Below are 27,376 nucleotides of genomic sequence, written 5' to 3'. Positions count from 1 at the left end.
CAAACAGGTGGAGAAACACACAACATATAGTACTCCTTGGTTTCTTCATCAGGAACTTCATAGCTGCAACTGAAACAACATCTCATCTTCTGCAGAGACAAACTCCTTCAAAGTGGTCAGTATAGAAGATCTATCACCGGCATGGAGTAAAGCCAGGAGTGGTTAAATACATTCATTGTGTGAACTTAGCCTAAGAATTCAACTTAACTGCAGCAAATGCAAAGATTGGCCGATCAAACCAGAGAATCAAAAAATACACACTGACCAGATGTATCTTAAAAATATTGCTTTTATTATTCTGTACAGAGATGAAGGAGGTGCAGGAATGATAGAAAAATGCTGCCTCTCTGACATTTCTCCTGGTGGGCCGCTGGTATGAAAAGATGAGATAAGGAATGTTACAGACCTTGTGATAAACATCTGCAACTTTTTTTATTTTATTATTATTATTATTATTTAGAAAACAAGAAAAAAAACTACAAATATAGGTTTTGCTAGGTGAATATACTTTATATTTATATCATAAATCCCCCTAAATTAAGTAAATAGTAATCCTCTTAAAGTTTCATATTTATTATAATTTGTTTTTTGATTATTTTTTTTGTCCTTAGGGAAAATAAAAATTAAATAAAACCATTATAGGGCTTAAAAAGTGTCCAGACAAAAAACAGAGCGCGTTCATGATGCCATGAGAATATGCAGAATACAAAAAAGAGGGTTCTTATCCCAGGAATGGGTGACTATCACCAATAAGGTCATGCAAATTGCGATATGGAATGATATGTGATGTTTTTTTTTTTGTTTTGTCCATCAGGAACGAGCCAGAGTTACGTGGGATGACATCATTTTTTTTTTTTCCGCCCGTTTCGGGTATTGTAACAGATCAGAGAATTTCAGACCAGCTGCCTCTGTGCCCCTTTCTTAAAATATTATATTGTAAAACAGCTGGAGGACGTAAAGCACCCCCCACCCCCTTTATTATGGACCTCTCCCCTACCTGCAGTGTGGAGCCCTCTATGCTTAGGGCCTCACCATGAGGTCATTTAATTATGAAACTATGATATAAGGAAAAAAATAACCACAAAGACGTTAGTACTCTACTGCGTGGGCACGGACCGCATGCCTCTCCCAGGGATTTTTAGGACGAAGAATAAATAAATCAAGAAAGGAAGAGGGAAGGGGGTCTGTGAGAGAACTGTACAAGGTGTGAAATATGAAATAAAAGATACCCAGAAGTGCAGTCTATGTGCCAGCCGTCCTGCAGCCTCTGCTGCGCCTTCTCCTCCCTCCTTGCAAAGAAAATCAAAGCTAATGTGATCCCCCTCTCTCTTCGCCCTTGACAAAAGGGGGATGATAGTGACCCCCCATCTTCCATGACCATCTGGCGCTTCATCCCTTAGGCAGCTGTAAGGGTGTGTAGGGCACCCACCACAGACCTGCAGACTGTGACTATTGCTTTGTTGTGCACTTTTATTGTTTGGCCACAAGATGGCGATGGTGTGCTCAGCCACTTCATTGATCCTGAGAGTTAGGAAAGGGTTACTGGGGGGGTGGCGCATCAGTAACAAAAGCAGTAGGAAAAGGGGAAATGGCAGGAGAGTCCCCGTAGGAGAGTACTTGTGGAAGGTGTGGAGTGTAGCTCCAAGTGCAGTGAATCACTGGACCCTAAGGGTCAATCCTGGACTGGAGGAACGAGGGATCCTGATACCAAAGGATTGTATTAACCTCGTCCACTGCTGTGGAGTACAGTTCGTCCAGTCGGGAAGGCGACCATTCCCTTGATGCAATTACCCGAAGATCCCCCAGGCAGGTGAAGGTCAGTTGCGCCCTCCGGAGTAGGGTAGGTCTGGTCTTGGCCAGAAACAGTCGTCCAAAGGGAAACAGGCTGTGGACCCCTTTCAGGCGTAATGCAAGTCCCAGTGGGTGGGATGAAGGGGGCCAGGAGATAGACTGATCTGAGCCCTGTACGTGTGACGCTAGCCAGGGGGATGAGGGGCCTAGGAGTGCTCGAAGGTACCGGGGTGTCGGGAAGCGGCCGGCCGCCAATGAGTACTATATGTCTGTGGAAGTGGAGTGGGAGAGGAACCCCTGTGGCACCTAAGTCGGTGCCCTGAAATGCTGTGACAGTTGTGTTGAATTACGGGCAAAGTATCTGATTACCAGTAAAATTTCTTCAGTTAAGAAGGCCCATCTGATGTGTCGTTTCCTGACTCAGTGCAAGAATGTGGAGCTGTGTGAAAGACACATGAAGTCCACTGTACATAGAGCAGAGACTGGGAGGCATGGGGTTGACCGCCAGCCATGTTGTGACCTGGTAACCCCTGAAAGAACAGCCAGTACTGCCTGCCAGTCTCTAGCCCACACAGCTGAGAGACATTAGTAGCTGATGGAGGGTGTCGGGCAGTGGTGATCTCGTCCCCATCCAGTTCTCACAGGTCACTCTTGCCATACAATGCAGTAGAAAAGGACATGTAATCCAGTGATCCAGGCACTCGATCGGGACCGTGGTATGGAGCCAAACGGGAGATGGAATATTCTGCTTGATGTGGCGGCAGCTCTCGGAGCAGCTCGGCTGCGGTGATGTAATTCTGGAAAATAAAGAAAAAGCAAAACGTTTTGCAAATGTGTCATACAAAAATCAGAATCACCAAGGCACCAGACGAATATAACAGCAGCCACTCACCTTATCTCCAGCGAGGACCTGAAAGGATGCGATAACTTTAGTTTGCAGTGTTAGTGTCTGTGGTCTTTTTTGACATGAAGTCAATGAACGCTTGGAATGTTACCATGCCCGAATTGTTGGGGTTGACACTGGCCATGATATGGTTAAATTCTGCATCGCCCTGAGGGTGGATAACAAGAGGATGATCAAATGGAGTAAGTAAAAGTTAAGATATTAGGAAACACCAGTGGCACCACAGAAATAACAGAAGCGAGAGAAGCATGCCAATCTGTATCTGTAGCGCGAGGGTCTCCGGTCTCCAGACCACCGTCTGCGACCTAGCCAACGTCTCCCAGGGAGCTACAACTCCCTCAGCTCCTCACTCTCTGAGGGCTACTACTGAACTGACTATGTCCCTCCCACCAGTACTTCCGCTGATACATCTCGTTACGCCCCCTTGGTTTTCAGCAGTCAGCTCTCCAGCTTCCGGCTGCTCTCTCAAGGCGAGGGGCACAGCTTCAGCTTCATGCTCTTTTGGTCAGGAAGATGGCGTAGTTGTCCTTTTTAGGCGCCAAAAATGGCGGAAAATGGCAGGAACGGAATTTTGACATTTGACACCACAACTTGGATTTTCAATGCTCACATCACCCAGGTTAGTGGGCCCAGTCCGAATCCTGTTTGTGACACCAACGTTTTCGAGTTGTACCGCCTCTACAGCAGTCGGACTGCTCGGATCCGGGGGTTGCTGTGGCTCGAGGGCCTCCAGACCTGGGGGCTTGTGGCCACTCGAAAATAAAAGGGGTCTATTTACAAGGGGTAAGAGTTTGTGACGCCACCCGTGGTTCACGGTAAGGGGAGTACCGCCACTGCCAATGGGAAAACTCGGGGGAGATGGAGTGGGGCAGCCAGATGACGTTTCCTCCACGGTTAGGGGAGGTCCCGGGACTCCGGATCGTAGAGGTGTGGGGGAGCGTGGTGCAGGCTATGCGGGAAGGCCAGGCACAGGGGAGGGCAGCGTACTCGCTCAGGCCGTGTTGGTGTTGATGCGACCATAAAACAGACTCTGACACAGGAGTAAACTAAGTCTCTGGGTGCCGCTGCCACTTCAGGGGAGCTCATCCGGGAATCTGTTCCTGTTGGTATTGCTAGTGGTCCGGAGCCTGCCTCCATGCACTTCTATTTAGATGTTCTGAGTGACCCCTCGGCCTGAAGCTGTCGGGGTTCCGCTCCCTATAATTAAATAGAGGAGCTGTGCACTCGATGGCTGACACTTGGGATTTTAGCAGGCCGCATAAGCTGGAAAGCCCTATGCCCCTCGTTGTGTTGGTGCCTTCGATCTCTGAGCTCTTGGGGAAAGTTTATAAAGAGACTATCCTCCGCAGATGAATTATCAGGTTGCGTGAATCTACTCCCTGATCTAGGGTCCAGTACCCCACCGTGCTCGGTCCCGGTTCGGTTACTAGGTACTCCGGTGTCGACCGTTCTCCCAAACTAAGTTTGGGCACTTTTCTCCAATACCCTGCGACCAGGTCTCCGACTCTTCCGATCCCAGACCATCGTCTGCGACCTAGCCAACATCTCCCAGGGAGCTGCAACTCCCTCAGCTCCTCACTTACTGAGGGCTACTACTGAACTGACTACATCCCTCCCACCAGGCTGCCTGACCCCTAGGCAGGTGGCCCTTTTCCAGCTAGACCACCCACTGGTGTGCCTGACAGGGCGTGGTGTGAGGTGTGGTTAGGATTTGGGTGCTGATGGAAGCAATAATAATGGTTAGGATCCCAGAACCATGGAGCGTTAGTTCTGCACCATAAGGGCAGGAGTGCAGTTCCCTGTGACACCCTGAATAGGTCAGGGGCGTCACATATCCAGTAGGTATAAGGAGAGCTCGAAAGTCATCGGCATCCAGAGCAGAAATTATCTTCTTTTCTAAGAAACAGTAATAAACATTGAACAGAGTAATAAAGAGAAGAAAAAAAGGGACAGACGTAGCAGAGGAAAAGGTGTGATAAATGTCAAAGGAGGAGCATTGGATGTGAGAAGACAGATCAAGGAAAGGAAAGTGACCAAACAAACAGAGAGAGGAGAGAGAAAGCGGCAGAGAATTAGTTTGACCTAGCATGATCATTTTGGTACCTGTCTGTCATTTTTCGCAGCATAACCCAGACTGATGAGACAAGCTTTGAATTCTACAGGTCCCAGGGCACGCAAATGATCCTGGCATGAGTAGAATATGATGGGGGAAGGATGTGATGGGTCCAGAAGAGCAAGCGGTGGGCAGGAGACGCAGGCGATGAGATGGAGTGGAAGCCAATGGGTGGACAATGGAAGAGAAACAGAACATTACATTACAAAATGGAAACAATGACCTGGGGGAAGTCATTCATCTTACTCCGAGGAGGGAGATGGATTTGGTTATAAATTGGGCTTCGCAACCTGCCTGTACATCTCATACTACATAACCACTCAGATTTCCCTCTCACCTTGTCAAAGTGATTGAAGGACGCTCTGAACTTGTTCATTTGTTCCTGGCTGATCCCCTTGGCGTCACATGTTAAGATCTGGTTCTGCATCTCGTTCATGGTCCTGGCGATGGTGGTGAGCAGATGTTCCCAACCAACACAGTTAGGCTGCAAAAGGACAAATGCAAGACATTACCGACTGCTAGGACGCAAAGCTCACATTAAACGGTTGGACGGCACCAGGCGTTGCACCTCCATGGTGTAGTTTGTGTGCTTGTTATCGAAGATCAGGGCTTCCTGGATGAGCTGATGCTGGTGTTCCAGCTTGTCAATGTTGGGCTTATAGTTTATCACTCTTTGCTCGTACTGCTTCAGGTGACTCATCTGATCCTCCAGGGTGCCGTGCATTTCAATGGCTATTCTTCCAATCTCCTGGAAAGAAAACATCACGTGAATGCTTCATTTTAACAGCCAAACAATAAGCATACATTGCTCACAGGCATGCAGATAAAAGGGAGGTGTGTTATGTGACGTCCTGGACTATCCAGGTCGTCCCAGGTAAACACAACAACACTACACACACCCCTTCCCAGTTAGGTAATATCAGTCAAACTTAAAAGCCTTGTCACCACCCTCCAGGTTTGATGCCCACACCAGGTGGGGCGGAGCCAGGCGGTTGGCTCCACCCACCGAGGAGTTCACAGGCCTGGAGGCGGGAACCCAAGTAGTCGAGCTCAGGCTCTGGAGGAGTCAAGTTCAAGTGAAGTGTAGAGCAGACAAGTTCACGGGCAGTCCTGTGTACAGGCTGCCCAGAGACTACCAGGTGGCTGGGTCGGAGCCCAGTCACCACTGGCAAGGAGGCAGATGGTAGTGGCCGCCTGCAGGAGACCGGGAAGACGACCGGTGGAACCGTAAGGGACCGGGACAGGGTAGTGGCCCGCCGGAACCGAACCGGGGAGCCAACTGGATACCGGAGCACCAGGCAGGGTACTCAGACCCTGAACTAGGCTAGAAGCCACCACCATAGTCAAATTAACTGATTGCGGTCTGGACCTCAGGGGTTCATTTCCACCTAAGTCCTGATTGAAGGCAACAGCCCAACCATTCCGGATAAGTGCCACCGCCAAGGGCAAGAGGTCCAAAGGGCCAGCGTCTTCGGGCAAACGGGCTCCTACGACAGATACACGTCGGGGAGTGGACTACCGGTGTCGAGGCACAGAGGTCAAGATTCACACACAGAGGTGCGTATTAGGTTCGTGACGCCACCCACGGTGTGTGGTGAGGTGGGACACCACCGCTGCTGTTATGGGGCACCCAGGGGAGATGTAGTGACAGCTGGATGTTAATCCCTCCGTGGGTAGGGTTGGTTGCCCCGGGACCCAGTGTCTGGTGCAGGGTATAGCGACGACAAGGGGATGCTTGGTACTCACAGTCAATAAATCACACGAGTCTCTGGTAAACCAAGGTGCTGGTGGCCGGTGCCGAGACCAGTTGCATTCGGATCCCCGACCCGGGTTGGTGGTCTCTATCCTTTTCCTCTGCACTCACTTTGTGTAAGGTGGACTTCCCAGTCTGGAATTCAGGAGTCTGCTCCCGGCTGGATGTGGCTTAAGGGGCTGTGCCCGCAGACGCTGGCTCGTGGGATCTATGGGCCCTGGCAGTGACCTCTTATCATTATTCGGTGGGCTGTTGTCTTCTATGAGTGACTTTCGGTGGGACAGGACATCTAGTCCTGGCCTCAATCAGTTAATTAACCAGGCCGCTGGTTTCCGGTCCTGGCTTCAGGGTCCAAGTACCCCCCTTTGTCTACGGTTTCCGGGTCGGTTCCCCGTGTCGGTACCGGCGGGCTACAACCCTGTCCCGGTCCACCTCGGTTCTGTCGAGCCGTCTTCCCGTCTCCTGCTGACGTAGACCACCATCTGCCTCCTAGCCAAGGCACCAGAGCTCCTACCCTGGTACCGTTCACTTGAACTTTCTCCGCTGGAGCTACACTTAGCTCCAGCCCACACTCCTCTCCACTTGAACTACAGATTAGACTAGCTACTGTCTTCCCACACCGGGCTGTCTAGACCCCTGGGTGGGTGTGTCCAACCGCCTGGTCACACCCACTGGTGTGTCTGTCTGTCACTAAGGGGGGGTGACTAGGGTTTCAGGTTGGCTGTGTGTTTCCTGTGTGAGGGTAGGTGTTATGCGGGGGCCTATCTGTGACTACCGGGTTTTGCCAGGGCGTCACATCTGCTTTTGTGATGCCCTGGCCAGGCTAAGTAGTCACAAATAGGGCCCTGCATTACACCTGTCCCTCATAGGTAACATACAGCCAAACACTAAAACCTAGATATCCCCCTCAGGGCTTGATAGACACACCAGGAGGAGGAACCAGGTGTTTGGAAGACGCCCACCGAGGAGTTCAGACAGCCTGAGACGGGAAAGTAAACAGTTGAGTTTCAGAGTTCAAGTTGGAGAGGTGTGTGGGCTGGAGCTGTGTGCAGCTCCAGCAGAGGCGAGAACCCAATTTGAACAGGTGCCAGGATAGGAGCCCTGGTACCTTTGGCTAGGAGGCAGACGGAGGCCTCTGTCTGCAGGAGCTGGGAAGACGGCTCGGTTCTGCCGAGCCGTCTTCCCGTCTCCTGCTGACATAGACCACCATCTGCCTCCTAGCCAAGGCACCAGAGATCCTACCCTGGTACCGTTCACTTGAACTTTCTCCGCTGGAGCTACACTTAGCTCCAGCCCACACTCCTCTCCACTTGAACTACAGATTAGACTAGCTTCTGTCTTCCCACCCCGGGCTGTCTAGACCCCTGGGTGGGTGTGTCCAACCGCCTGGTCACACTCACTGGTGTGTCTGTCTGTCACTAAGGGGGGGCGACTAGGGTTTCAGGTTGGCTGTGTGTTTCCTGTGTGAGGGATAGGTGTTATGCGGGGGCCTATCTGTGACTCCCTGGTTTTGCCAGGGCGTCACATCTGCTTTTGTGATGCCCTGGCCAGGCTAGGTAGTCACAAATAGGGCCCTGCATTACACCTGTCCCTCATAGGTAACATACAGCCAAACACTAAAACCTAGTTATCCCCCTCAGGGCTTGATAGACACACCAGGAGGAGGAACCAGGTGTTTGGAAGACGCCCACCGAGGAGTTCAGACAGCCTGAGACAGGAAAGTCAACAGTTGAGTTTCAGAGTTCAAGTTGGAGAGGTGTGTGGGCTGGAGCTGAGTGCAGGTCCAGCAGAGGCGAGAACCCAATTTGAACAGGTGCCAGGATAGGAGCCCTGGTACCTTTGGCTAAAAGGCAGACGGAGGCCTCTGTCTGCAGGAGCTGGGAAGACGGCTCGGTGGAACCGAGGTGGACCGGGACAGGGTTGTAGCCCGCCGGTACCGACCCGGGGAACCGACTCGGAATCTGGGCTCAAAGGGGGGTACTCAGACCCTGAAGCTAGGTCCAGAAGCTACTGGGGGCTAGCTAATTAACTGATTGCGGCCAGGACTAGAGGTCCTGTCCCACCCAAAGTCCCAACTGAAGGCAACAGCCCAATGAGGGGGATAAGCAGCCACCGCCACGGCTCAGAGATCCCACGGGCCAGCGTCTGCGGGCAAAGGGCTCCTTAGGCGACCACACGCCGGGAGCGGACTCCTGAAGTTGAAAGCACAGGCAGTCCACCATCCAACACAGGTGCGGGAGAGAGACCACCAGCCGGGTGGGGGACCAGACTGCAGCCGGCTGCGTGCACCGACCACTATCACTTTGGTTTACCAGAGACTCCTGTGTTTACTAATAGTGAGTACAACAACACCCTCCGGTCGCCCATCTACCTGCACCGCCAAACACCCCCAACGGGTCCCGGGGCCACCATACCAGCCCACGGAGGGGCTAACAACTTGCTGCCAAACATCTCCCCCGGGTGCCCCGTAACTGCAGCGGTGGTGTCCACCTTCACCACATCCCGTGGGTGGCGTTGTGAAGGTGGTCTGAGCTGTAGTATGTTTGTTTAAGCATAATAAGAATATCTGTGTATGTAAATAATCAAAATGTAGATGTAGTTGTATAACAATCTGTCTGTCTATGTAGCAATTGCACAAATCTATAATACTCCCTGTTCAAAGTTGTATAGTCATGAAGGGGTTACCAAGGATAAGTGAACAGATGTACAAATAATGGAAGTTTTCAAATAATGAGCAAAAGTCTTATCAGTAATGTTCACACAGAAAGAATGTACAAGGAACAAAGATGTGTTTTACAAGATGCTGTGAGAAATTAAGGAGTGGAGAACTCCCAGTTTAGCTTCAAGGCCAAAGTAGCTTTTCTGTATAATTGGGTGTCTTCCAATACACGAGTTCAGTTAGTGATGCTGGCTCAAGGAGCATATGTCTTATGTATTCATTATCTGATACATTGATATATCGGCACTGGTATACAGCTAATACGGCATCATCTCTGATATCCCAAACGAAGACTCCATTAGCAGTCTTCACCCAAATTCCTCCTTTGACAGTTGGCGCCCAACGTGGGGCCCCACGGACGCATTGCCGACCTGGAAATACCGATGCTTTGGCCGTCGCGGACTGAGATCTCCCTATCCTCCAAGTAGACTGATCATCTCCATCCCACGGGTGAGTGTTACATACTGTGTATTCACTACCGTTGTGGTTGGTTTGGAGAGGAGGGAGTGACGGGCTGTGTGTCCTTATCGGTGTTAAAAGGTATCTGATTGTGACTCAGGGGTGATGCTCCCTGGGGCTCAGAGCACGATTCCAGCCCTGAGGTGTGGATCGATAGAGAGTGTCACACGGGATCCAAAGGACGGATGTTAGGGCAGGAAAGACGGTGGTGGCTGGATATAGCTAGTTAGACTGACCCGGTCTGTAATTAAAGACGCGGGGGAGTTCCTGTGACCAAAGATAGCGAGTTAGGACGTTTAAATATTGGTACAGCTGACCAAGTCTGGAGGCCGGGACTTTTTTGTATGTGCATATGCATTCTTGTACGACCTCCTCCATGACACGGAAGATTTTCACGTGACCGTAGATAGTGAGTTAGGACAATAAAAAATATTGGTGCAGCTGATCAAGTCCGGAGGGAAGACATTTTGTACCCCTCCTCCGTGACACGGGATACCCTTATTACTATATAGCTGAGGAGTTGCCAGCTAGTATAAAGGTGTGGCCTTAAGTTCTGGCCGGGCTGTAACGCACGCCGCGTAGTCATAAATTAGTGTACTCCAGACACCACCAAGATAGCAAAAATGTTTAGAACGGAGAAGACAAGGTTAAGAAACCTGAGGATTCACAGAATGGATTTAGTAAACATTCCTTAGGGAGGGGCACGTGCTAGAGACAGTTCAGCTGTGCATCATGCCCCGGAGAGTTTAAAAGTATTACTTGTTGATTGATGCTGAATTGTTTAACATAATAATGCAGATATTGCTATCAGACGGATATATTGAGGTCAAAGAAGAGGATGAGCGAGGAGATGTTGTGTTTTCCTATATGTCACCCAAGTCTGAGGATGGTTTTAGGGGCACTCAGGAAGGTTGTTTTGCTGCTACTTCGCAGCCTAATTCTGGACAAGCTCCGGAGTTATTCACAGATGCTGCAGTCACTAGACAGCATCCCTTAAAGCTTTCCACACCCATAGCCCTGGTCCCTCCCATACCTGCAATGCCATCTCTCCCCTCACCGGCCAGTCTGCCATCACGCTCCCCAGTTACCAATCCCCTCCCCTTGGATCCCCCTTTTTCTCCTAGGACACATAGTGAGCCTTACCCCAAACCTGACGAGGAACAGCCCTCATTTAAATATGTCCCTTTCAACCCTATCCAGTCAGCGGCATTAATCCCCTGCCTGCCAGATTCCGAAATTAACCCTATGCGATTGTATAGGAAGATGCTACAGGTCCACCAGTTATATTCAGCTGCTCAGAAGGACCTGGTTAATCTCACCAAGATAAAAACAGGAGACAGTTTTTGGCCCTTAATGGAGCCCCATCCCACAATACCCCAAGGCACTGATGACACCACTTTCCAAAGTGGACAACAGTATTGTGCTGCTTTAAAAAGATGGGCTCAAGATCAATTGGTGTATACAAATGCGCCGGTGCAGCCCCCGCCACAGCCAATGCCCCAACAGGGTCCAAACCCCGTATACGTAGCTCCCAATCAACAAAACCAGCAGAGCCAGCAACGGAATTGTTGGCGTTGTGGTCAGCCCAGGCATTTCCGAAGAGGATGCCTTGTCCCACCATTCCAGTCTCCTGTCCAAGGCCCCAAACCCAAAGCCAATCGCCCATAAATTTATACTCTAATGGTCAGATTAAATAAGAAGTATTGCAAGGGTCTCTTTCAAATTTATAGTTGACAGTGTTGTAACCAATTCCATTAATAAGGTATCTGATATAACTCCCGACCATATTTTGCTATTTTTGCCCCAATGGGAGTTGCTGGTTAATTTGTTGAATAAATTAAAGGCCGCCATAAATTATGATGGAGAAGGAGGTATTACTCTCACCCTGACTAAATTATATTTCCCAGAAGGGTGTGAGGAGACTTGCCCCCTATGGGCACTCCCTACTGTGATGCTCTCTATGCCATGTGCTAATAAATCTAATGTGGACTATTATAGTCAAAATGGCCTAATGTTGTGAGTAAACTCCCTGTAGATCCAGTAATGATCTACCTGAAGCCAGGTGTGCCTTTTCCCAGAGTATCACAGTATCCCTTTAAAGCAGCCCTAGGAGATCTCCCAAGATACTGCCCACAGTCCGGGCTGCACCCACGAGTCTGCCCCAACCTTCCCTAGTGACACAGAGGGGAGCCCGGACTGCTTGCTTTTTTGTTGCAGTGATTTCAAGTCCCAAGCTACCCGCTCTAATGATGCTCTCCATTCCACTCCATCAATCTTAAGGCTTCTGTAATATATGTTTCTGTAGTAGTTTTGTCTCTGCTGGCTGACACAGTACAGAAATATATTTTATATATATTTCTATAGTGAAAGTTCTGCCTATGGTTTTTCTTGTATCTGTTTTTCCCACCAGCTATTCTAACATCGCGAACCCTGAAGAACAAGTGGGGGCCATAAGCCCGCAGGGATGTGTGGGAGGGTGTACTTATCACAAGTTGTAAAGAGGAAAAAAAAAAGGAACAAAGTAAAGAAAGAAAAGAAAAAAAACAAAAAGAATGGCTTCTGCAAAGATTTGCGGGACTGCATGTGTTTTATATACTAACAAGTGCTTTTTCCAGCTGGTGGAGTAGATTTTGTTTAATCCTTATAGTTCAAAATTTCACAGGAGATTATCACTAGTATCCTACTAATACCTAAATAGTTACATTAATTTTGCAGGGAAAAGTATATTTCTTAAAATATACAAATTAGGTTTTTTGTTTTTATGGTTATGTTTTTGTTTTGTATTATTTTTGCATACAAACTGCCAATATTAATTAGTTTCCTTTCTTTTGTAGATACAGAATATCTATGAACCGTGTTATAAGGTTTCAAAATTCCACAGTAAAGTATAGGTTATATTTATCGATTGTTTAATTATATTGTCTGCTGTTATAAACCTAAAAATTTTGCCAAAGTAGTATATAAAAACAAAACATAAAAAGGGGGGAAAAGTAGATATCTATTATATTTGTCCAGCAGTAGAAGGCGCAGCAGACATATTGGATAGGCTTTAAAGCTGGCCTTTCTTTTGCAACGGTTATGTCATGTTTATTGGACTACTATGAAACATGTCTGTTATAAAAATGATCTAATGCATATTTCTTTTAGTTTTTGTTTTTATAGATGAAACCAGATGGTGGTCAATTCTGCACTGGATATGCTACGGTTTGCACATGAGGTAGTCTAAATTTAGGCCACTCCCTCCCCTCCTATCGGTACAGGAGTAAGTGACGTAAATGCCTCTCTAGATGGGTGGAGCAGAGGGAGGTAAGATAGTCAAAATGTATGTAGGATATAGATCTTTCCTGTTGTCAAATAAGCTAGGTATGCCGAAAAGAAAGTCTAGATCTGAGCTGATGGAATCGGATGGAGATCCCCGCACAGGTGCAGCTGACCAAGAAGCAGTGAACGGGCCTAGAGTTGAGGAGTCCTTTACCAATGCAGACCAGTACCATATCTCGGTGACACCGGTCACGTTAGTGACTTCTGTCACTCCTTGTGTTCTTAAATCCCTACAGGAACAAGCGAACCAACAAGGAGTGGAGTGCAAGATGCAGGGAGCCAGCTGACTGAGGAAGGTCTGTGGACAAGGGGCGGTAAGCTTTCTCTGCCATGATATCTCTTCTTAATGATGGCCCAAGTAACTTATGGACTAAAATCTGTGAAAAACAAATATCAGTGCCCGCTTTGGTGATGACAGGGATCAGTACCCAGGTAGGCAAACTCACCCGGTCTTGTAAAACAAGTTCTTAAAACAATGAAGGAAAAAACTGTAAAGAGTCCGCAGAAACACCCTGCACCTGCTCTACCCATTCCTATAGACTGCAAATTGTTTATAGATGTATATCATGAACACGTTTTATGCAACTCTGTGCGTGTTGTGTAGATTTCTTTAAAGGTTTGGTGAGAGGCAGAAAACGACGTCATTGCTGAAAATCCACATAACGCAAGTGGTATGTAAAAAAAAACAAACTAATGTTATAAACCAATGTGTGTTTTGTTTATCTTTAGTAATAAACAGGTCTCTATGTAAAATGTTTTTTTGGTTTAGCACAAAGCACGTACAATTTTTATATGATTGACTAAATAGTGGAATAAACAAGTGTATTTTCTAATTCCAGATCCTAAATCAGAGTTAGTAGTATATGGTCTTCAGTCAGGAGACTGATTAATCCTAAAAGGACACACAGAAATTTCGATAAAGCTCAACGGCAGGACAACATGGATTCATGCCCTGCATTGCAGAAGGGTCAATCCCCCAGAGCTGCACTGAGCGTCCTGCTCATATTTATCCTTTTCAAAAAGACCTGTACAGTCTCAGACCATCATTGCCAAAACAGTTAGAAAAAAGGACTTAGAGAGCCTTGAGACATGGGAAAGTCCAACTACAAAGGGTAAGGACTCACCTAGGGGTCCTTGGTCTCAAACCGGTGAAGAAACCCCTTTCCCCTCTCCACCCATGCCTCAACGTTCAGTCAGGCAGGATTTCCCAACAGATCTTTCTTCCTCTTTTCCTAAGGGAACACGGTACCCTTAGTATTTGAAAATGGCAGGAGTGAGTCAATGGGGGACTGTTAAGGGTACGAATTGAGTAATTTAAAATACTTAATTCAGCTATTTCATAGACCCAAAAATGGTTAATGTAACCTAACAATTTATAAATGTTTTTGTCTCCTACTAACTCATATGAATATAAACATTCAAGGACCACATAAACTATCATATAATGCAGGCAACAACTCAGATTACATAAGAACCAGAGAGAGTGGAGTCTTTAGATTTGCCCAATAACAAAGACACACAAACAAGCCATAGTTAGAAATGTATAAAACATTTTATTATATAGATGCTGTAGGGTATAACAAAGACATATAGAGGACCAAGGAGTAAGAAGTGCTGAGGGGGAAAAGGACTCCACGTGTCCCGGAGGAAGATAGAGGAGAACAAGTCTCCAGGAGATCTGAAGAAGAATTCCCAGGGCTAAATGCCCACTGGGTAATCAGTAGCCCAAAAAGTGCAAAAGTTGCCAGCAACGAAACAAGATAGTTCCAGGTATAGCGTACAAAGGGCAGTTACCTACCAGAGATCAGATCACCAGAAAGCCGGGATAACACGTGGGGACACTGAATATATTCAGTGATTTTCCTTAATACAAAATGCTAGCTATGGACTCTCTCATCTAGGTAAAAGTTTTGGAAGAGCCTATCCCATCAGCCTGATGTCTCCCCGGCCTAGTCTGCTGAGCACTTGCAGTGACACGCGATTTAACGTCACATCTCAGAAACCAATGGACCCGAAACAACCGAAGCAGAAAGCGGCCGCTATTCTACCCATTATCCTAGAAGGTTTTTCCAAGTCAGCGCCACAAACTGTTCACATGAAGCCTTATTATGTTTTGTTTTTTATCAAGAACAGATCATCCAGGTTCACGAAGTGGCCCTAAGTAGACTAGCTCTGACCAAGCATCCTCCTTTTTGTTTCATATCCAAAAAGAAGAACCATAGACAATCTGTAGCAAATGTTTTTTAATTATGTGTTTTAAAATAAGGTCTAAATTCAATTTTCCTTAGTCAAAATAATGTGCCCTAATGAAAGTAATAACGCCAATTCTAATAGCCCCTATAATTCATAAAGTTATATTTAATAAATAAAATAAGTATTTAAGGGGGGAGTTAAAGTCTGAAGTGTTGTATTAGACAACAATCTCATGGAAAACCCACATATATATATATATATATATATATATATATATATATATATATAATTAGAGTCCCAAGGAGGGTAAGTCGCAAATAAGTTCCAAATAAAATATATCTAAATGGGGAAAATTTTAAAGTTTAAGGTTAATAATATTCACAGATATTTTATTAAGGGGGGACTGTGAAGGTGGTCTGAGCTATAACTTGTTTGTTTAAACGTAATAAGAATATCTGTGTATGTAAATAATCAAAATATAGATGTAGTAGCATAATTATCTGTGTGTCTATGTAGCAATTGCGCAGACCTATAATATAATTCAAAGCTGTATAGTCATGAAGGTGTTACCAAGAATAAATTAACAGATGTAAAAACAATGGAAGTCTTTTAATGATAAGTAAAAGTCTTATCAGTAGTGTTCACACAGAATGAATGTACAAGGAACAAAGGTGTGTTTTATAATATGCTGAGAGAAATTAAGGAGTGCAATACTCCTTACTCCCTGTTTAGCTTCAAGGCCGAAGTGGCATTTTTGTATAATTAAATTTCTTTCAAAATACACGAGTCAGTTGATGACGCTGGCTGAAGGAGAGAACATGTCTGTGTGTTCATTGTCTGATACATTGATATATCGGCACTGATATACAGCTAATACGGCACCGTCTCCGGATTCCCTGTATGAAGATACCATTAGCAGTCTTCACCCAAAATTCCTCCCTTGACAACCCTACTTGGAGTCTCCACATTTCCAAAAATTCAAGGTCAGACAACAGGAAAAGTGGCAACAATTGTCTCATACTTCAAATTGTAGAATGCCGCAACATGGATGTGTGGGACCAGCCCTGTACCAAGGTCTGAACCAGAAATTCTACCTTCACCAGAGACAGCAAGATGACAGCAAGTGTAGGTCTGGGGCTACCAGACCCCTGGCACTACACCATCGCCTAGTCTGCAAAGTCTGGGACTGGGTAGGCAAAGTCTTTGGACATCCATGAATTGTTCATCTTGATGAAAGTTAGGTGGTCTACACTTTCAGGGGACAATCAGATGTGCTAATCCAACATTATACTGCCAGTAGTGCTGAAAACATGTTCTGGGAGAATGCTGGCTGCCGGCATGCCAAAACCTCCTAAGCGTAACTGGCGAGCTCAAACTACTCTTCCATTCTTGAAAATGAAATGAAAAAGGGTCGACAACGACCCCTTATGGCATCGATATTGAGCTATAGACACTCCTGCACCATCCTCTCCAATTATGCATTATTTGTATAATATAGCATACTATAATTGGCTCCTGCACCTTGAGAAATGTAGATCTGACACCGCTGCTAGACATCGCCAGAGTGGTGGATGAGCATAGAGTGGTTGTTCTGGTTGCATCACTCCGTGTCTGTGCGGTAGCATCTCGTCTTCCTCCTCCATTTTCTCTGCTGAGCAACTCAGTTGAGTGCCTCTGAGTTCACTCCAAGTGGGATCTATAACTTCATTGTCATCCTCTCTGTTGTCCCACTCCTTGCCCTGACAATCACCCTCCTCCTCTTCTTGACTTGACATCACAGTAATGTACGCATGCGCCTCTGGTTTCTCATCATCATCACCTCCACCACCGAGCGTTAACGTCAGTTGACGAGGGTGTTGATCCTGCTTGGACCTTACTTCATCTGGGCCCGGATCCAACTGACAAAGATTTTGGGCATCGGTACAGATGCATTCCTTCTCTTTACTCTAAAAATCTTTGATGGAGACCTCTGATGCCCATGTGATAGAATGTGTGAACAGCTCTGCAGACTTGTTCATGTGTGGTTCCCCACAGTCAGTTTGCCAGTTGGAGGTTTGTAATGTAGGGGGGAAACAAGTGTAATTGTGGTGGCACCTCTGAGTAATGAACTGTGTGTGATGTTGACGTGCAGGAAGAGGAGGAGAGGCCACTTGATGCAGCTCTTGCCATCCACTCTAGCACATGCTGTTTCTGGCCCTAATTTACAAGTTGATGCGATGTGTAGCTGCCAAAGAAATGGAATGGAATAGCCGGTCGAGTAACGGAAATTGTTCTAATTTCTCTTGGGATAGGACGAGAAAGTGATTGCTCAGTAAAGCTTTGACTAACATTAGATTGTCCCACACGTACACCTCAAACACCCCGCCTATTCCCCCTACCACCAAAGCCTTGTGATTTACCACTCATGGTTGATGTACCCTTTCCCATTGAAACAGATGTTTTGCAACTCTGGGCCCACACCTGTCAGGCACCTGACACAAAAGTATAATTCGGTATTTCATGGTTGAGATGGCAATATTGGGTTGGCCCACAGAAGTACCAATACCTATTTGGATGGTTCATTGGCAACTCTTTAGCAGGCAATCACAAGTACCAATAACTATTTATACCATGAAATGTCGATTTGTGACACACAGCTTTCCCTACACTGCACGTCCCTGTTCTACACTATCACTCTCCTATCTATCTCAACTTCCTATGATTAAACCAATAGCTAAGCTCACTATCTAGCAGCCCCGGTGGCAGAACCTTCACTAACCTTCAACAATCACAAAATGGCGCTGACATCACATGTCCACATTTTATATGCAGAGGGACATGTCATGTAAGCAGCCAATCACAGAAGCCCTTGTGTCTGAACCTTTTGGATGTTTTCTGCACCGTGATTGGTTGCAGAAACATTCACAAATAAAGTTAAGAAAACAAAGTGTGCCACTCCTCTCGCCTCTCCCCACCCCCTCCCACACTTTGGAAACTGAGAACAGTTAGTGAACATGGCCGAACATTACCGATTTTTCACAAAAATGCTCCGGTACCCGAGCTCAAACCGAAATTAAAAATTGGCGAACGTGAACCAAATAAGTTTGCTCATCTCTAGTTGTCAGCAGTAAAGAATAATAATTATCATTATTTACAATGGTGATAAATTTGATTGGCTAGTTATGATCACAACCACATCCCCAAATGTAAGAGGTGGTCACTCTTATACTGTTGAGGATAAAGAATTGAGTATCCAAAAATACTTAATTCAGCCATTTCATAGACTCAGTTATATAGTTCAGTAGATGTGAACTAACACACACATTTGTGAATGCTTTTGCTTCTTACTAACATGTATATATGTATATTGCATATTCAGTGTATTTTCCTTAGACTCAGTATATACTAGGATATATATATATATATATATATATATATATATATATATATATATATGTATAGCTTGAAGATGGCTGCTATTTCCTGTCCTACACCCAAGACAGATGGACAAAAGAAATTCCTGGAGTCTGGACTGACCAATCCAAGGAGGATATGCAGATCTCTCTATGTCATGAAGCCCTGACCTACGATACCTGATTGGACTAAAACTTTTGTTTACACCCCTTTTACTTCGTGGTCTAATTGTCCGAGAATAAAGATTTTCAGTCTTGCCTCAGCCTTGGTCGTGAGAGGAAAAGTTATAATTGATTTCCAATTAATTATTATTCTTTTTCGCCGTGCACAAACGACATTTTAATTTGGAACAATGGTCAGATCGGAGAAAAAGGGATCACTTGTATCCCAACAAACATCCCCAACAAATTGGAGGCGCTGCTGAGATACCGTAAGAAAGATTGGCCGAACTTCTATCTCGGATCCGAGGGATCGTTTCCTAGTACCCACAGGCCGCCGAAACAGGAGCTGATCACTCAAAATCGCAGGTAAGTGTCATATATAATGTATATGAGTACTGCCTGCGATTTCGGCGATTTGTGGCGAGAGGTCTGATCCCTGAACTGAGGAAGTGGTTGACGCTATTGACCCTTAGCGGGCTTGAATCTTTCGCCGGTAGTCTAAGAACAAAGGGACGGACCCAGACCCCATAGCGTCATAGGGTCCGTGGGTCATACGATCTGATCGTCTGTTTGTTTATTGCCAATTGTAAACGGAGTTTTTAGCTTCATAGATAGCTTGTAGATTCTATGCTGTGATTTAGTTTTCAAAGAGTTAATTGCCTGCAGTTTTTTTCTTCTTCGCTGTGAATAAAGGAAGCAAGGAGAGTGTAGAAGTCCACAGACGCAGCCTACCCCCCTGCATTTCTTCGCTGTGTTAGAGAGAAGGGGGGTTGATAGTGCCCACACAGACGCAGCTGCTGTCTTTGTTCTGTGGAGGAGAAGGGGGGTCAGTGTGTGTTGGCCATTGCCCACCGGCTGCTTGAGAAAGAGCAGAGATCGAATTACATAGCTACGTCCCTGCTGTCTTTTAGCTGAGAAGCAAGGGGGGTGGAGGGTGAAGAGGCAGACACCGGGGTTTAAAACAGCGCAGCTCTTTGCAGTGAAGAGAAAGGAGGGGTCAGTGGGCTAACATACAGGAGATGGCGGCAGCCTTTGTATAGTAAAGCAAGTTGTAATGATTTGAAAGAAAGACAAGTGTTATTGTGGTTTGGATTAGAGAGAAATTAACTGGTTTATGCGTTTTTCAGCATTTTGTAATCGTTGGTTTGTTTTTGGAACAGAGAGATAAGGGAATTGGCGTGTCCCCCAGTGTTTTTTTATAACACATCGATTCTGTGTTAATAGCCGGAAATAGGAACACGTGGAGAACGGTATTAGTATCCACGTGTTGGACGCTGAAAAAGTGCGTCCTCTTACACGGGAAAGAGGGGGAGGGATTCCGGTGGTGGAGAAAAGTGTTTTGAACCAGCGTATTCCCCTGAGTATTAACTCATGCACTGCTATGTGAGAAGCCGGAAAAATAGGAACGTACGAGGAACGGTATTGTATTCGTACGTTGGACGTCGAAGTGTGTCCTTATTGCATAGTAGGGAAGTGGGAAGAGGGTTCAGTTGGATGTGGCCAATCCAACTAGATCACTGTATACTCTGTTCAAGAAGAGATTGTTTTTAGTAGGAGCTGAGAACGCTGTCGCCCTAGTTACAAAAAACGGAAAAAAATATAAAAGATTGCAAAAAGTTGTGTAAAATCGTTGACCTACCACTAGATGGCAGGCTGCAACCCATGTATTGAAGTTCAGATTAATCTCCAGTGAGAGTATACTGGAGAATAAAGACCCTATTCACTGTGTGTTGCTGTTTGTAGAATCACTAAATGTTTCTCTCTAGCTGTGCCTCATGGTTTTCCTTTAGAAGTCATCATATCTGGTGCTAATCAAATCTCTCTTTTCTATGCTGGAATGCAAATTTACAGGCACTAAAAGTATCCCTGGTTTACTACGTAGTTCCAGCCACTCCCAGTACACCCAGGGAGTCACAACATGGATGCTACACCCGGAAGTCAGGTGCCTGGAACTTCCTGTGGCAGCCGTCTTGCTACACCCACTGATGGCAGTACACCTCATAAGCCACACCCCTCGCAATGGCTCTTTGTTCAAAGCTCTCCACCCATCCCCCGGTGGGAGGTGTTCTGTGGTATAAATGACTAACACATTTGAATAAGTATAAATAGTATATTTGTTTACTCAGCTATCCCATACATGCAAGTCAAAGATAAGTAAGTGAAATTTTTACTGAATTGATGAATAGTCAGAGATAAGAATGGAATGTGTCTTTCCCCAATAGTGACGTAAGTTTGGTTTAACCCTTGGAGTTCAGGATTTCCCATTTTTAGTTTGCTGCTTATACCTGAATAGGGAATATTAAATTTCATGGGATGTGCGATTTAATTTTTGTGTTGTTTTGTTTTTAATGGCGATTTATTTGAACAATATATTTTTATTTTGTGACTTTATCACCTTTTCTGTTTTTATGATTATTTCTAAACAATTCATATATTTTTGCAGGTTAGTCGCCCAGTCACAGCTGTCATTTCGTTGTGTCTCAGTTGTTTCTGCTGTGAAGGGTTTTTCTTTTCTTTATGGATGCAGTGTTTATTGTAAGGTTTTAAAATTTCCCAGTAATGTATATTGTTGTGAGATATACGTTATTTTCAGTGTTTGTTCATTTTAGGTTTTAGTATGTGGCTAATTTATTACCTGCTGTTTTATCTTTTCTTTTAGGGAATACCAGTATAAAAACGCTGAATTTTGCCATATTAGTAAATAAACAATTAAACAAGGGGGGAATAAGATATTAATTATATTCTCCAGTTTCTTCGAGGGTGCAGTAGGCATATTAGATAGGTTTTGAAGCTGACCTTTTTCCCATAGGTTATGTTTATTAGATTACTATGAGGTATATCTGTTAACTGAAATAGGAAAGTCTTGTCTTATATATTTATTTGTTTATTTGTTTGTTTATTTATTAAGTATTCTCAGTCATGTGAAGTATAGATGACCGCTAACTGTATTATGATCAGAGATAAAGTTATAAGAATGATCTAATGTATATTTTTAAGTTCTTGTTTTTATAGATGAAACCAGATGGTGGTCGATTCTGCACTGGATATGTTGCTATTTACACCACATGAGGTAGTCTAAATTCGACCACTCCCTCCAATCCTATTGATACAGGAGACAGTGATGTATTAATGCCTCTCTTGATGGGTAGAACAGGAGTGGGTAAGAGTCTTTAGAGGTGTATGTAGGTTGTAGATTTTCTCCTGTTGTCAAATGAATTAGGTATGCCGAAAAGAAAGTCTAGATCTGAGCTGATGGATTCGGATGGAGATCCTTGCACAGGTGCAGCTGACCAAGAAGCAGTGAATGGGCCTAGAGTTGAGAGTCTTTCACCAATACCGACCATGCCTTGGTGACACCGGTCACGTTAGTGACTTCTGTCACTCCTTGTGTTCTTAAATCCCTACAGGAACAAGCAAAACAACAAGGAATGGAGTGTGACATGCAGGGAGCCAGCTGACTGAGGAAGGTCTGTGGACAAAGGGTGGTAAGCTTTCTCTGCCATGAGAGCTCTTCTTAATGATGGCCCAGGTAACATCTGTGAAAGACAATTGTCAGTGTGTGCTTTGGTGACACCGGGTTCAGTACCCAGGTGGGCAGATTCACCCAGTCTCGTGAGACAAGTGCCTAGAATGAAGTGAGAAAAAAACTGTAAAGAGTCCGTAGAAACACCCTGCACCTGCTCTACCCATTCTTAGAGACTGCAAACTGATTATAGATGTATATCATGAGCACGTTGTATGCAAGTCTGTGCGTGTTGTGTAAATCTCTCTCCAGGTTTGGTCAGAGGTATTCCAGTGCAGAAAACGATATTATTGTTGAGAAGCACATGAAGGTGGTATGTAAAGAAAAATGTGTTTACAAAAAGTGTATATTTTATAGAAAAGTGGAAACTAGTAAATCGTGTATAAAATGTATATGTTTTGTTTTCTTTTCGTAATAAACAGGTCTTTATGTAAGATGTTTTTGGTTTAGCACAGACATGTATATTTTTTATATAATTGACTGAATAGTGTGCTAAACAGGTGTATTCTCCAATTCCAGATCTTAAATCAGAGCTATTAGCATATGGTCTCCAGTCAGGAGACTGATTGATCCTAAAGGACAAGCGAGAAAGAGCTATGAGTCAACACTAGAGGAGCTGATCCAACCACAGAAACATCTATGGATCCACACCTCGCATTGTAGAAGGGTTAATCAACCAGAGCTGCACTGAGCGTTTTGCTCATACTTATCCTTTTCAGAAAACCCTGTACAGTCTTAGACCAGCATTGCCAGAACAGTTAGAAGAGAGGACTTAGAGAACCTTGAGACATGGGAGAGTCCAACTACAAAGGGTGAGGACTCGCCTAGGAGTCCTTGGTCTCAAACCGGTGAAGAAAACCCCTTTCCCCTTTCCGCCCATGCCTCAACGTTCAGTTAGGCAGGTTTTTCAACAGATCTTTCTACCTCTCTTCCTAAGGGAACACAGTACCCTTAGAATTTAGAAATGGCAGAAGTAAGTATTTAGGGGGGACTGTTGAGGATAAAGAATTGAGTATCCAAAAATACTTAATTCAGCCATTTCATAGACTCAGTTATATAGTTCAGTAGATGTGAACTAACACACACATTTGTGAATGCTTTTGTTTCTTACTAACATGTATATATGTATATTGCATATTCAGTGTATTTTCCTTAGACTCAGTATATACTAGGATATATATATATATATATATATATATATATATGTATAGCTTGAAGATGGCTGCTATTTCCTGTCCTACACCCAAGACAGATGGACAAAAGAAATTCCTGGAGTCTGGACTGACCAATCCAAGGAGGATATGCAGTTCTCTCTACGTCATGAAGCCCTGACCTACGATACCTGATTGGACTAAAACTTTTGTTTACACCCCTTTTACTTCGTGGTCTAATTGTCCGAGAATAAAGATTTTCAGTCTTGCCTCAGCCTTGGTCGTGAGAGGAAGAGTTATAATTGATCTCCAATTAATTATTATTCTTTTTCGCCGTGCACAAACGACATTTTAATTTGGAACAACGGTCAGATCGGAGAAAAAGGGATCACTTGTATCCCAATAAACATCCCCAACAATACAACCACATTATTTTAGTTTTAATATTTTTAATTTTCCCCTCAAAATTATTTTAGTTTGTTTCTCAGTGGATTTGTACAGATTTTATGTCACATTAAAAGTAGAAAAAGTTCTGAAAGCATTTTTCTACACCATGACAAAAACCTGGTATTTTATCAGGGGTGTGTAGACGTCATAGCCATGTGACCACAAGGGGCAGGGCCTTAGCCAACTGAAAATAATGTTGCTTCCTGGTATCAGCTATGTTAGCTGATGCCCCGCCCCTTCTGGTCACATGGGTATGAAATTAGCACAGGTCTTTCTAGCCACTAAGTTAAATGATTCTATAATAGAATTAGCATAAATAATAGATAGGGGGAGGAAGGACAGGCGGGGGTGGGAATCACTATAAACACACACCACAGCTATCAGCTGACTGGCACTCAAAAAGCTGATCATCTTACAAACTTTACTTGCTTGTGACGTGCCCATGGGGTCGGGGGGTTACTCGTCGCCTGGCCATGGTGCTTCTCCTGCGACGCCGCGGTGGCCTTGCCCGATTTCGTGACCCGGTTGTCAATAAAATGGCTGGAGATTGGGAAGATGGGGGTAGTTGTTCGTGACGCCACCTATGGTGTTCGGCAAATTATAAGCCGCTGCTGCGGGACTTCTCTGTTGGGTGGATGACAATGCAGCTCGGATAGTTCAGCTCTCCACAGGCAGAGCTGTGACCATAGGGAGGATGGTGGTGGTGGAAGTCTCTCAGACGCTGATAGCGCTGGGGACGCGATAGCGTGGGCGCCGGCAATAACGGGTTGACACAAGCGGTGCAGTTCAAGGTCTCTTTACTCACTGCTCACACATGAAGCCGTTGGAAGGTGCTGATCCACGCTGTGATGGGCTCCAGCCGATCCCGCAGACTTCGGCGGTCCCTTCAGTTAGTCTCCTTTCAATGGCCTCCCTCCACCACAGCTCCTGGGCCATGGAATGAGTCACAGGTGCCTGTTGCACTCCCTGCGAACCCTGGGATTACTCTTCTTTTCCTAAGAACCTAGGTCGAGCCTCCAGCTCCAGACGGGCCCCAAACTGTTTGTTGTCTCCTGCTCTTCCCAAGTGCGACCTCACACGGACACTGTCCAGTGCTGACTGCTTATAGTGTGTCGGATGGCTCCTAAATTGCCCATGTGGAAACCCCATCTCCCAGGTTCCTGACTAGTGGGCATGAGGTCCCATACCTCATGATGGCTACCCCAGCACCTACCCTAGCCCAGTGACAGAACCCCCCGTGTTATGTGTTGGTTGTTACCGGGAATGACCTCCTCCGTATCTGAATACTGCACCTTAAGTGCAGGTGCAGTTTCCTGTGGTGCCTGAAGCCGCAGGGGCGCCACACTTGTGTTTCAAAACCTATACATCCGAAGTGACACCTAAATCTATGTATAGAATCAGCCTGATAGTGCCAGTATAGCACTGGCTTTAGCTTATTTAGGAAAATCCTGGGGATTGGTAATTGGTGTGCTTTAATGAGTTTCTAGTTCTGTTACATTTTCATTATTTCTGATATATTCACATTTTTGGCATAACTTATTAGAGATGCACCTGCTCTCATGATTGTGCTCCATGAGTCTCATTTTTGGCCATTGTGTATTTGTGTTGTTCTCTCAATTCTTCCAAGTCAGTGACGGCCCTCTACGGGGGACGGGATATTGCGCCTCATTAGAAATCATAAATCCACATTAAACATCTTCATCTTCTCTGTGTCGTCCATTGAGTCTATAAATTCCCAGCCTCATTTACTGCTATTTTCTGTATCGGTTCCTCTGGAGGATTTTGCTCCCCTGTGATTCCAGTCTGGAGCATTTCCACTATATATACAGTATAAATATATGCAGACGCCGAGTGTGATCCCGACCGGCAGAAATCACTGGATGCAAGGTACTGCGCGGGGAAGACCGATAAGCCTCCGACCTCCATGTATTTGGCTGTTATAAGTTGCGCTTTATCAGCTCCAGTCGCCCTTCTTTTTAGGTATATAGGGTTAGGGTTATATTTTTTTCTGTTTTATGTGTCACAGCAAGCGATGCATTTTTCTTTTTTATTTTATCTCGAATTGTAAGTTTTTTCTTCCTTTAGATGTGTGCTTTTTTTTATTTTTTTGGTTTTTTTTGCTTATATTCTTTCTGGGGTTTTTGAGGTCTTTCCTGCATTTTGATTCTGATATATAAAAAAAAATTAACTTTTGGACTTTTACGCTTTGATTTGAAAAACAAGCTCGTCTTTAAAGTCTATAGTTAAAAAAAAATGTATCAAAAATTCAGAATATATGCACATTTTCACATGTAGATTTTACTATCAGCAGCGATGGTCAATGCACGCACCGAAATAATGCACAAAAATAACCTGCACCTTGTGCATTCAACATTGACAACATTGACATTGACATTCAACATGTTAATGCAGTTTCTTGTATTTTACATCCAAAACAAATACTCAAATTCTGCAAAGAATATGATGCATGGATGGATACATGCGATATATGGGTTGGTACATGGGATAAATGGATGAGTGCATGAGATATATGGATGGGTACAGTACATGCAACAGATAGAAGGACACATATGATATGTGGATGGAGACATGCGAAATACAGATGGGTACATGCAATGTATGGATAGGTACAAGTGATATATAGATGGGTTAATGCAATATAAGGATGTCTTCATGCGATATAATGCTGGGTACATGGGTGGGTACATGTGATATACATCTGGGTACATACAATATCTTGACCATACATGTAATATATGGATGGGTACATACAATGTATAGATCGGTATATGAGATAATACAATTGGTTTATTTTTATTTTTTTAATGGCCTTCAGCTCAATCTTGAGCCATGGTGACTTGATGGAAAAATGCCCTGTAGGAAGATCAATCTTGTGCAACCAAGATAGGTTCACCAGGGTCTTCTCCACCTAGATAGGTCCATCAGGGTCTTCTCCACCTAGATAGGTCCATCAGGGTCTTCTCCACCTAGATAGGTCCACCAGGGTTTACTTCACCTAGATAGGTCCACCAGGGTCTTGTCCACCTAGATAGGTCCACCAGGCTTTACTTCACCTAGATAGGTCCACCAGTGTCTTCTCCACCTAGATAGGTCCTCCATGGTCTTCTCCACCTAGATAGGTCCACCAGGGTCTTCTCCGCCTAGATAAGTACACCAGGGTATTCTCTGCCGTTATTTTGATGGTATCAAGCCATCAGGTTGCTGGTCTTCTGCATTGTGTTGTTTCTTCTACTCTTCTGACCATGATGTCCTTCTCCAGTCTTCGTATGATTTGTAGAGGAGTCAAACCTTGGTGATCTTTGCTTCCAGTAACATGTCTAACTTTATTTGTTCCAAAATTGATTTGTTTGTTATACTTGCCATCCATGGTGTGATAACATTCTCCAGCTCCACATTTCAAAGGTGTTGATTCTTCTTTGATCTTGTT

The 27,376-nt window shown here is 45.0% G+C and overlaps 1 pseudogene; it reads right to left on the bottom strand.

Annotated features, from left to right (window-relative positions):
- Positions 1-273: 273 nt before the first annotated feature.
- LOC142290063 (alpha-actinin-4-like) lies at positions 274-27,316 on the bottom strand (annotated as a pseudogene).
- Between the last annotated feature and the right edge of the window lie 60 nt (positions 27,317-27,376).

Source organism: Anomaloglossus baeobatrachus, chromosome 2 (genome assembly GCF_048569485.1).
Source record: "Anomaloglossus baeobatrachus isolate aAnoBae1 chromosome 2, aAnoBae1.hap1, whole genome shotgun sequence".
NCBI lineage: Eukaryota > Metazoa > Chordata > Amphibia > Anura > Aromobatidae > Anomaloglossus > Anomaloglossus baeobatrachus.
This window is presented reverse-complemented; position numbering and strand designations above follow the sequence as displayed.